The 12,496-nt window shown below is 42.5% G+C and overlaps 1 pseudogene; it reads left to right on the plus strand.

Annotated features, from left to right (window-relative positions):
- The first annotated feature begins 10,132 nt into the window (after positions 1-10,132).
- Positions 10,133-10,526, plus strand: LOC122915701 (annotated as a pseudogene).
- Positions 10,527-12,496: the final 1,970 nt, after the last annotated feature.

Genomic DNA, 12,496 nt, shown 5'->3' on the forward strand with positions numbered 1-12,496 from the left:
CTAATACAACCGGAACTTGCAAGCTGTTGGTTAGTGGGGGTGTTCATGTAGTTCTTTAAAACGGGAAGCATGACACCCAAGCGTCAACAATACAAATTAAGCCTGTGGAAAATTTCAATTATGATAGCTAACACAGGAAATTGCATTTATGTATGGAAACTAAATTTAGAAGCCTAGACAGATTGACAGGATCCTTCCTAAATCCATGTAAATAGCCCATGCCAGGTGCTAGGAAGTAACTGTGGGAGCAAGACCGCCTAGGTCAGGCCTACAGGCCCTTTGGCTATCCTCGAAAATCTGAAGGAAGAAAAAGGGCTTTTCGCTAAGGCTAGTTAATTTTTCAGAAGTCTCATCCTCCAGGTGAAGAGAGAATTAACAGTGTTTGAAAGAATCCTGTTCAAAGCTGTTGCTCTCCTCTCCCTGCTTTATGTCCGTAAACAAGGAAAGGGTGTGGTCAGGTCTTGGATTGGCTCTGGGCAGTGTTTTGGCAGCACTAGCTGACTGCCTGAGGCAGAGCCCTGAAGAAAAGGGGAGTGTGAGTATGGGTGAGGGGAAAGCTCTCAGGCTCCTTCCCTTCACCCACCTTGTCCCCCACTCTTAGGGGTCCCACCTTCCCACAGTGTTCCTCTACAACTTCAAATCCCGGTGACGTGGATACTGGAGTCAAAAGCAGGGGAATGACCTCCGTGGTGGTTCAGTAGGATGAGGACGCTGGAGTCAGGCAGGCAGGCTTAAAGCTCTGATACAATCACCAGTGCTTCTCTCAGACCCGGATGGGAGGGGCATCTGCCCTGGGCTCTGAGGTCTAGAGAGCTTTATTATGACCCTTCTCATGGCACGTCTCACCCTGTGGAGCTAAGCATCCACTAGGTCAAAGAAACTTGCCTAACAGATCCTGTATCTCCCCCTCTCTAGACCGTGAGACCCCACCCTGTGCCAATGGCCCTGAGCCTATTTGCAGGACCTGTGCAGGCCTCTTCCCAGGCATGTCCTCCCCAGGATATGTATCCCCTAGATACCAGCATGGCATAGGGGCAGCTGTTTGTAGAGAGTACGGACATGAGTTGGACAGTGTGTGCTGGACTGTCTGTTTAATAGAGTTTCAGGGGTGGGAAGAGAAGGGCACCAGGCCAAGGACTGGGGCATTAACTCACTGTGCACTGCCTCTTTTTGGCTCAGACTTTACAGAAGACTTTTCTGCTCAGCATTTTCAGAAGTCTAAAAATTCTAAATTTGAATCTGGCCTTCCAGGTTGTTATGAAGCAGAAGAGATTTTATTTAACTGTGAGCTTGATGTATAGTTTTTGCCATGGAATGTGGGTCTCAAGTTGTCCTCTTGCTGTAGGCCCCCTAAATGTTGGAAGTGGGCCACATTACCGCTTCAACACTGTGTGACCTTAGGTAAGTTAGGTCAGGCTTCTGAGCCTGAGTTTTCTTATCTGCAACATGAAGGCAATAACACTAGCAGTTATTTTGAAAATTTTAAATGTAGTTAGCTTGGGTGCCTGGGTGGCTCACTTGGTTGAGCATCTGCCTTCAGCTCAGGTCGTGATCCCAGGGTCCTGGGATCAAGTCCCGCATCGAGCCCCATATGGGGCTCCCTGTTCAGTGGGGAGACGGCTTCTCCCTCTCCCTTTGCCACTCCCCCTGCTTCTGCACTCTCTCTCAAGTAAATAAATAAAATATTTAAGATATATATAGTTATAGATATAGTTCTATTACTGTTATGTGCCCTTTGGCAAGTTACTTAATCTCTGTGCCTCAGTTTTCTCATCTGTCAAATGGCAGGATGCTAATAGTACCTGTCTTCAGGGTTGTTATTAGTTGATGTATGTAGGGGTTTTAGAACAGCGTCTGGCATGTCATAATGCTATGTAAGTGCTGGTTGTTGTCATCTACTGCCCATTATAACCACTACCACTACTGGCCTGTTGGATTAAAGGAAAGAGCATATGCAGTGTATAGGGCACAGTGAGGCACACCTCTGTCACATTTTTTAGTTACTTTGAGACTTGCGTCATACCAGACTCATCCCGTGCTTTCAAAATCCCCACCAGACTTCTTAGGAAGCGTGAAGCCGGTTCCTGCTTCCAACTGAGACTGTTGCTTTGGCCAAGTGTAATCTGATGAATACAAACTGAGAGTCCTGTCCTGGGATAACCCTCATTCTTGTCTGTCAAGGGTTTTGAGATCCACTCAGAAAGGTGCAAAACAAATCTTAAATCTCTGAGCAGAGACACAGTGGTGGCAGCAAGTGAGGAATGGGGGAGGGATGTTGGCTCTTCTCCTGAGAACCACCATTGCCATTTTTTTGTTTAATGGTAGCTTCTCCAGGCTTGAGCTTGGGAATTAACTTGAAATGTTAATTCTGTAAATGTCTAGAGAAGGCTGATCCTCCATTCCAGGGGACTTGCATAGAAAGAACCTGTAATCCACAGAGAGCTACCAAATGGTTTTCCAAGCACAAGCCCCAGTTTTTTTTCTACTACACAACCCTGCCTCTGTGGATCAGCAGCTCTTTCTTCTGCTTGACACTCGGGCAGCCCACTCCCCATTTGCTCCAGCTTTCTAAGGGATCACTAACAGGCAGCTGAAACAGGACTGCTCTCCACTGAAATAAAACTTAAGAAGGAAACCAGCGAGACCATCACCAAAACGTCAAGCATCAAACCCCCAGCTCCTTGCCTTTCACCCTCTCCCCAAGAAGGTTCTTCCTCCCTCCCTGTGCTCCATAAGCACATTTTATCTTAGGAACATTCTATTCCTTCCTCCATTAAGGCATGAGTTACTAAGAACAGCTATTACACTTAGGTATTATAGTAAGAACAGTATTATACCTCTCTCTCAAATTATTTTCATCTAAAAAAGCCTTAAGAGAGCTCTAAATGAAAGAAAGAAGGACATTTCAGACAGCAGTAGGCAACTGCAGAGGGTTTTTGTCAGGGTGGGGGTCCTGGGGAGCGGCAGGCCTATTCCAAAGTGCTTCTCGTCTTAGAATCCATTTCTTCAGCCTAAATGCGTTTCTCCTGTGCTTTCAGGTATGCTGTCAGGGACTGACTCCCCAAGTGTATTGGCATCACTGTGCTGCCACAGGGGCTCGTTGCACAGCTCTCCCCCAGGGCCCATGAGCAGTGTTCCCTAAACCCCCATGGCCATGGTATCCAATGAGGCCTTTGCGGTAGAATTCCCTTCTCCTTATGGTCAACAGCTTTGAGTCGTACAGTCTGGGCATGGTGCCCTGACCACCTTTTGTTTGTTTTGGTGGGTCTGACACATACATGCACTCCTACAGCATGGGAATGGAACCATTTTAATATACAGAAAAATCTTAGAGTGAGGGACGCAGCACGGTGGGGTTGCTAGTGAGGGAAATGAGGGAGGGTCCCTGCTCTGATTGGCTTGATCAGATGGTGCCTTTGTTTCTAAGCTCATATTTGACACAGGATGTAAATATGTTAAGTTGGTTTGCATGCTATGCTGAACGTGCCCAGTAATACATTGTAAACATCCTTGTGACATTTCTCAAAGGAAGTAGTTGCTATGTGTGACTAGTCACCGTTTTTTGCAAGAGTTAAACATCTGAGCTGTTCAAATTCCTCTGCAAAGTATGAAACACAAATTGGGTAATCATGGCACAATCACACAAATCAAAAGAATGAGGAGGGCTGTAGTTGGTTGATTGGTTGGTTGGTTCTTCTTCTAATTGGTGGGATAGTAGGGGTCAAAATTTAGTCAAAATGTCCAGCCATTCAAAGTTTTTGGAGGTGAGTGGGGTGCCTGGGTGGCTCAGTTGGTTAAGCAACTACCTTCAGTTGGTTAAGCCACTGCCTTCGGTCATGATCCCCGAGTCCCAGGATTGAGTCCCCCATCGGGCTCCCAGCAACATGGGGAGTCTGCATCTCTCTCTGACCTTCTCCCCTCTCATGCTCTCTTCCTCTCTCTCAAATAAATAAATAAAATCTTCTTTTTTAAAAGATTTTATTTATTTATTTGACACAAAGAGAGAAAGAGATCACAAGTAGGTGAGAGGAAGGCAGAGGGAGAGGGAGAAGCAGGCTCCCTGCCAAGCAGAGAATCTAATGTGGGGCTCAATCCCAGGACCCTGAGATCATGACCTGAGCCAAAGGCAGAGGCTTGCTTAACCCCCTGAGTCACCCAGGTGAATAAAATGAATGAATAAAATCTTAAAAAAAAAAAAAGTTTTTAGAGATAAGTAATATCCCTTACAGATGATTGACTAGGATGACTATCCTTCTGACACAATCAAATCAACATGAACTTGATTGCTGTTTGCTGTGTACCGCAGGAGTTTAGTGTAAGCCCAGGGTGTGGGGAGACCACTTTGTGAGCGTGTTATGGGCATGTCTGTGAAGCAACAGGAATATTTTTCTCAACGTTCCATTTATGAAGCCCCAGTTCGTTGCATAGTTGTTGAGGAGTGGAACCAAGGGATATGAGAGTCAATGTTTCATCCGTAAGACCTGGTTTTAAAATAAATTTATCAGTAGTGCAATAAACCATATTCCATGCGAGCTTTTCTCTAATCAAAAGAAGAGATATTGCTAGTTTATTCTTCTCGAAGAAAAGGTTTTGATTTCACCATAAACGTACCTTTGTTTATTTGTAGAGCTGTTCCCTGTTTTTCTTTATCAAAATATTTCTGTTGTAGCTTAACAAACCGACTAGGTATAAGAGGGTCTGTCCCAACCAAGTCAGATGAATGTTTTTTTTTTTATCACAGTCCTGAAGCAGATCCACTATGTTGGCAATTACAGCACTTTAAAAAAAAATAAAGGGGAAGAGTATTTTTGTTCCCTTGAGTATCTCCTCTGGGGGAAAAAAGGCAGATGGGAAGACTAGCAATGATGCAACAAAACTAATATATCTATATTATATAACCACAAAAAAAAGCTGCCATGCAACATTTGTATGTTTCCTTTTACAAGTAATGTGCATTTTTTTCTTTGAATGGGAGTTTATGCTTGAGTCAGTAACATTTTAGCCTTAAAGCCATAGGATAGATCATTGATTTCTGTCCCTTTAAGAAGATTTTGTGTATCTCTGGCCAGTGCAGTTATGTGGTGATTTCATAGTTTAGTAGTCAGAAAGTGTGTTTGTTTCCTTATTTCCTTTTTTTTGGCTGTATGTGTTTATTTCTCTATTTCCTATTTTTTGGCTGTTTTGGGGGTTGGGGGTGGCTATCTAACTTTTGCCTTCATGGACTGCCTCCATGTATGAAATCAAATTCCTAGGAAATGTATTCTAACTCCCTCTAAGCAACATAAAAAAATTCTTTGTTATTGGAGACTGAATGTATTCCAGTTCATTGACAAATCCAGCTCTGGAGTATCCAAAATTGGAGATTATTTTTTTCCCCTGTTTCTTTCTATGGAGGAATCAATAGTATTGAACAAGAAAAAAAAATTGTGTTACTTTTAGGCCAAGGAGTGAATGTAGCACTTAGAAGAGCTGAGAGAGTTAATCATGTGTCCTCGATTGAGCTGGGGGCGATGTACCTAGTGCGTCCAGTTAACTAATCTTTAATTTTTGTACCAGGCACACAGCCAGCACATCCACTTTCCCAGGATAGATGATTACGAAGAATGTTGTAAAAGAACTGAACATAATTCACTATCACCAAATAGAGGAGGCGTCTCTGAAGCTGACAAATTTGCTCACACAGAATGCAATGACACGATCCAAATTGTGAGAAAAAGAATCCAACTTGGTTGGGATAGGTAAGGCAAAGGAAAACAAAAACAAAAACAAAAGCAAGAACAACTTTGGAGCACAAGTCATTTCCGTTTGGAAATATTTCCAAAGACAGGATTTAGGTCCGCAGTGCACATCACATAACAGAAGGATCTACACGCCGCGAAAGGGCAGCCGCGGTGCTGAACCCCGAAGCTCAAGGTGGGAGAAGATTCAGTGGACAGAGTCGAACTTCTGAAGATGCAGTCCTCAGAGCTTCCTGAGACCTTCCAAAGGGATGATTTCCAAACCGTGTTCAGCCAGAGGGAGAAAAAAAAGATTGTGCCAGCTGTAAACACTGGACTTGATTATTAGTCTATTTCCAGCTTCAGAACAATTTCTGCTTCTACCTGATAACCCACCACAGCCCCAGATTTTAAGAATTTTTATCTGAAAGTATCTCAACATAGTTTTATTTTAAAGAAAATTAGCACAGAGAAAATTTTTTTTAAAAATCACTTTCCAATTACAAATACAGTGAGAAGAGTTCATGTTATGAATATATAACTTATATTTTATTCACACATAGAGATTTGAATCAAGTAGGTGCCTTGCCCCTATTCCCTGTATGGAAAGTTCAAGGAGAATGATCTATGGCTTTTTTCTAGCTAGTATATTCTCTAGAACACGTTTCACAGGATGTTACTTAGATGCTTCAATTAACTGGAGAAAAGAATTATTATACCTACAGAAAACAAATGGCTATGGGGTGCTTGGGTGGCTCAGTCTATTAAGTATCTGCCTTCGGCTCAGGTCAGGAGCTCAGGGTCCTGGGATCAAGCCTCACATCGGGCTTTCTGCTCATTGGGGGGCCTGCTTCCCCCTCTTCCTCTGCCGCTCCCCTTGCTTGTGCCCATGCTCCTCTCCCTTTCTCTCCCAAATAAATAAAAAATCTTTTAAAAAATAAATAAAAAAAAGAAAAGAAATGGTTAATTTATTTAACATAAAAATGAATGTTACAAACCAGTAAGAAAAAGATAAACAATCCCGTGGAAAATAGGCAAAGGATAGACACAGATAATTCAGGAAAAACAAACAAACAAAACCCAGGAAGTAGACATACAAAAATATACTTAACCTTGCTCATGGTTTAAAAATTCCAGGGAGGGGTACGTCTGGGTGGCTCAGTCCATTAAGCATCTGCCTTCAGCTCAGGTCATGATCCCAGGGTTTGGAGATCAAGTCTGGCATCCTGCTCCCTGCTCAGAGAGGATCCTGCTTCTCCCTCTGCCTGCTGTTCCGCCTGCTTGTGTTCTTTCTCTCTCTCTCTCTCTCTGACAAATAAGTAAATAAAATCTTAAAAAAAAAAATTCCAGGGATGATGATACAGCAATTTTCACTTCCAATTGGTAAAATCAAGAAGAGTGATGATAAAACCAGGCGAAGATGTGAGGAAACAGTCACTTTGATACATCTTCATTGAGTGTGTTAATTGACACAATGTTGGGTGGTGACAGTTTTGCAAAGTTAAAGTTGATCCAGAAACTTCACTTCTGGGAAAATGATTTATAGAAAAACGCCCAGAAGTACACAAAGACAAAAATGTACATGGATGATGATTGCACCACAGTTTCGAACAGCTAACAACTGGAAACAAACCACTGAAAAGAATGAGGTAGAGCTACAGGTACTCACAGAAAGCCCAAGAGGCAATAAAAAGGAAAAAAGAGCCAGTTAACAAAAAATGATGTAGAAAAAGATTCTATTTTTGTTTTGTATGAAAGAAAAAAATATAATGGCATATATATTAAGAGGTAAATGCTGGTTGTTTCTGGGAGTTGGTGTTTTGGAGCACCTTCCTTTTCTACCTTAGGTATTTCTGTCAGATTTGATCCCAGATAAAAGGTAAAATAAAAATAGTTTTAAGAAATAACAAAATGAACATCACTTACATAGTTTTTATGCCAAACATGTTTATTCTCAATCTAAACATAAGGAAATGAGGGGCGCCTGGGTGGCTCAGTAGATTAAGCCTCTGCCTTCGGCTCGGGTCATGATCTCAGGGTCCTGGGATCGAGTCCCGCATCGGGCTCTCTGCTCAGCGGGGAGCCTGCTTCCTCCTCTCTCTCTGCCTGCCTCTCCGTCTACTTGTGATTTCTCTCTGTCAAATAAATAAATAAAATCTTTAAAAAAAAAATAAAAAATAAACATAAGGAAACGACATAAATCCACCTTGTGAAATAACCAACCTAGACTCCTCAAATTTATCAATGTTATGAAAAATGAAAAGGAGACTATTCTATAATAACTAAAGACAATATGTGATCCTTGACTGGATCCTGAATGCATTAAAAAATTTATAAAGAACTTTTAAGATATAATTGCCTTGGTGACTCTAGTGAAAGAATAACATTTCTAGAATTATATTTGGGGAAATGCTAGTATAGGAAATGCCCCATGAACTGAAATGTATTGTGCCCCTCCATGGTAGGTGTGCCCACGGGTATATTATCTCACTTAATCTTTGTTATTTATTGAAGAAAAGGATGGTTTCCTTTATTATTTTTTTTTAAGATTTTATTTATTTATTTGACAGAGAGATCACAAGTAGGCAGAGAGGCAGGGGGAAGCAGGATCCCCGCTGAGCCTGATGTAGGGGGGGCTTGATCCCAGGACCCTGAGATCATGACCTGAGCCGAAGGCAGAGGCTTAATCTACTGAGCCACCCAGGCGCCCCAGGATGGTTTCCTTTTGAAGCTAAGACTGTAATACTGTGATTGCTGAGGGATAGTGATACACTCAATTCTAGAATATCTAATCTGGTTTATAGATTTCCAATCAGTGCCTAGATAGCAAATAGGGCTCACTACAATGTTAGGGAATTTCAAAGCTGGAGGGTGTCTTTGAGGTTGCATGAGATCAACCCTTATCATTTTACAAATGAGCAAAAGGTCCCAGATGGGCAAGTGACTTACCATAGTTAATTCGAAGGGTTTTGGAAATCTCTCCCTAAGTTTAGAATTCTTACAATAAAACCACAAAGATGCATTTAACTCTTGCTGAACATCACCAACGAAGTAAGCATCAATGATGGCCTGCTCTGAGACAGGCCCCTTCTGCATGAAAAGAGGCTTAACCACTTGGGGAGGAATTGCATGGTAATCCTCAAGGAGCAAAGAGCTTCAGACTCCCAGCACTGTAATAATGCAGGCAGTCTGCCGAGTCCAAGCTGAACCAAGACATGACCTTTGCTTGACTTTTTTATTACATAAGAAAGCACAAGAAGTTCAAGCCAACACTTTTTTCTCCCTAAAAAAAAAGAAAGAAAGAAAGAAAAAGAAATGACTGCTTATGGAAGATGGATAACAAGGGTCCTGAGTCCTCTCCTTCTCTTCCTGATAAACATTTCCTCATGGCACATTCCCAGCAGGACTCATCCCATCTGGTAGAATGATGGGAGAGAGAGTAAATCACTTTTCTTTTACAAAATGTGTGTACCTCCTTCTTACTGGACTGAGACTCCAGATTGACATTCCCCATTTTATATCTCTCTCTGAGAATTATCTCCTGATCTGCATGGCCGACTTTAGAAAACCAAAAAGCTCTTCTCTCTGACTGGTTTATCAGGAAAATGGTTCTCCGGACTGACTTATGCCTGCTCCTCGGGGGCCAGTGGAAGTCCCGCCCTCGTGATGGTGACACGGTGACTTCTTGCAGTGGGCCAGGTACTGGGGGGCAGGGCAGCCAAAGGGCTTGAGAGGGCACAGGGAGCCACAAAGGTGACCAAGGCCAAAGTTTGTAGAGGTAACCTGAGTCTGAATATCTGGAAGAACACATGCAGGGTGAAGTCAGAAGGCTACTGAAATTGGAGTTGCTGAGTTAAGGGTGTGGATCTGAACAGAAGTGGGCTTGTAGCACAGGCAAGTCAGGATCAGGCAAGAGTGTCTCTGGAAGACAGCCCCAGATTCCAGCTGGCAGGTTCATCTCGCCACGTGTGGTTGGCAGCGCCTGGTGTTTTGAAGTGGCTGAAGTGGCCAGGATCAGTGGACCTGGAAAAGCCAATGGTCAGTGAACAAAACTAAGAGCACCGGGGTCTGAGTTGGGTCTGAAGTGAAAACTGGATCCCCACACCCAAAAAGGTCAACGGGATGTAAAGTCAAGGACAAAGCCATTGTTAGTCCAATAAGCATGTTGACAAATCAAGGGAAGAGCAAGAATGCAAGTGTAAAGCCAGGGAGAGCAGGCAGCCATGATGGTGGATGTCGGCAGAGTGCAGTACAGCGCTGGGTGGTATGGGCTATTCCAGCGCCAAGGAGTGGATGGTAAAGCCACTCTTCATTGTTTCTGTGCTCTGAATGAGATCTGCCTTGTGCCATTAAAAGTACCACCAGAGAGCTTTCTGCTGTAGGCTTGAGAAGCGGCTTGAGAAGCTGGTATCAAGATGGTCACGCTCATGAAACCTCAGAAGGTGGTGCTGGTCCTGGCTACTCCGGACACAAAGCAGTCATCATGAAGAATATTGATAACAGTACCTCAGATCATCCCTACAGCAATGCTCTGGTGGCTGGATTGACCCCTGTCCCCACAAAGTGACAGCTGTCACAGTAAGAAGAAAATCGCCATGAGGTCAAAGATCAAGTCCTCTACAAAAGCTTATAACTACGATCACTCGTGCCCACAAGGTAGCTAACCTCTTAGACAAAACTGTCATCAACAAGGATGTCTTCTGAGACCCTGCTCTTAAACGCAAGGCCTGATGAAAAGCCAAGGTCAAATTCAAGGAGAGTTACAAGACCTGCAAGAACAAATGACTTTTCCAGAAACTGCAGTTTTAGATCTGTTTTGTTTCAGTCATTAAAAATAGCACAAAAAAAGTACCACCAGCATGACTATAGTTAATAACACGGTATTACATATTTGAAATTCTTAAGAGAGTAGATCTTAAAAGTTCTCATCACAAGAAAAAAAATTTGTAGCTATGAACAATGACAGATATTAACTATACTTATTGTGGTGATCATTTGCAATATGTATTTGTATAAAATCATTACAATTTCATTACATTGAAACTAATATAATGTTATATGTCTGTTTTACCTCAACAAAAAAAGGACCACCAGTAACTTTGTTTACTCTGTTGCCTCACAGTTAACTGAGAATATGAAGGAGAAAAGAGAACTATGCTTATGGGGAAGAGTATGTTTGTGTTGACAGAAAGCACTATTGGGGACTTCCAGAATTTCAAACACACAGGCATTCCTAAGGGAATATGCTGGGGCAGTAGGAAGTGGGGAATATGACCCAAAGTCTCTTCCACGATCAGCCATGCTTATGCCTGGAGGGAATGGAACAAGGCCTCTGGGGTGCTGGGAAGGCTATCTTCCCCACACAGATGCCCGAGAAGACTGGGCACCCACAGTTCAGGAGAGAAAGGTAGAGTGAACTGCGGGGATGGTCCAGTACCTGCACTGAGAGGAGGTTAGGGAATGGGGTCCAGTTTACGGGATGCCAGTATACCTACATTTACCTCAACTTCTACCACACTAGGTCAACTTTTGTGTATTTTGCACATAGGGTTTCTGGAATTTTCTTTCATTTGGCTTTAGACCTTTTGAGACTATCACCTTTTATCAACCACACTAAGTGCCATCCATGTTCTTAGCTCCACGTTGGATAGTTCCTTGGTTATATCATAGAGGACGCTCTCCTCAAGGAGTTCACAGTCTCTCTGGAAATCCCAGTTTTATATAATGGTATAAAGGAGAAAACAAAATAGGGTAGGACTTAAATGCTAAGTGATGTGTTGGGGGTACAAATGACTCACAGATTTGAGGGCAGAAAAAGATCCTCGGGTTTTAGGGGGCAAGGGGCCATGTCAAAAGTTATAGAAATTTCTACCTGAAATAATGTCTGTGCAGAAGTTTAAAGGAAGAGAGAACTTGAGTGATTGGGGAAGGCATTCCAAGCCGTGGGGAGAGCCTAAACAAAGTTATAGAGATAGGAACACTCCAGGCCAGTTTGGAAAACAATAAATAGAGAAAGCATATGGATGACTGACAGTGTTTTTCATTTCTTAAATTACTTATTCAGACAGTATCCTGAGCAAGAACAATTTCCTGTGGTTTATAAATAGGTCTCAGTTATTTTAGTGGAACTGTAATGCTGATGATCATTCATGGAATGTTCTACGGAGACTTTAATTTTCCGAGGACCAGGAGAAAAATGTACAAACATGTAAGGAATGGTCCAGAACATGAACTACCGTTAATAAAAATCAAATACAAAGATTATGCAGAAATTTAGGTTCCTAACCAGGGTACTTGTCTCCTTCACTCTTTCTCCCTCCTGGATTTGTTCCTGATTTATGATGCAAAGTGCCCAAGGCTTCAGATGACATGTACCTCTGGATATGAAAGAATGAGAATAGGAATGGGAGATAATGAAACAGGCACAAGAGATGAAATCATTTGTCTGAGCTCATAGAGTGGGTGGTGCCAAGGTTATAACTGAGGACGACCATCTCAAGTTTCCTTTCACCCAATATTTCTGACCCAATCCCAAAACCAAAAAGCCACTAGAATGGTACAGAATCCCAATTCCAGTGATTCCTAAGATGAGAGCTTTCTCACGAGGCTGGTATGCTTCATAGGTTGTGAATCCCAGTTCCCTATGCTTGAGAAATATCCCAATGTGTATGACCAGGTCATAGGGTGTGAAAAGAAAGATTATTTGTATTCATTGGGTTATGGTTAGATTTGTATTTTATTGCATTTGATTAGTATCATTCTCAATTTTCCTGTGCTAT

This window comes from Neovison vison, chromosome 8, assembly GCF_020171115.1.
Source record: "Neovison vison isolate M4711 chromosome 8, ASM_NN_V1, whole genome shotgun sequence".
NCBI lineage: Eukaryota > Metazoa > Chordata > Mammalia > Carnivora > Mustelidae > Neogale > Neogale vison.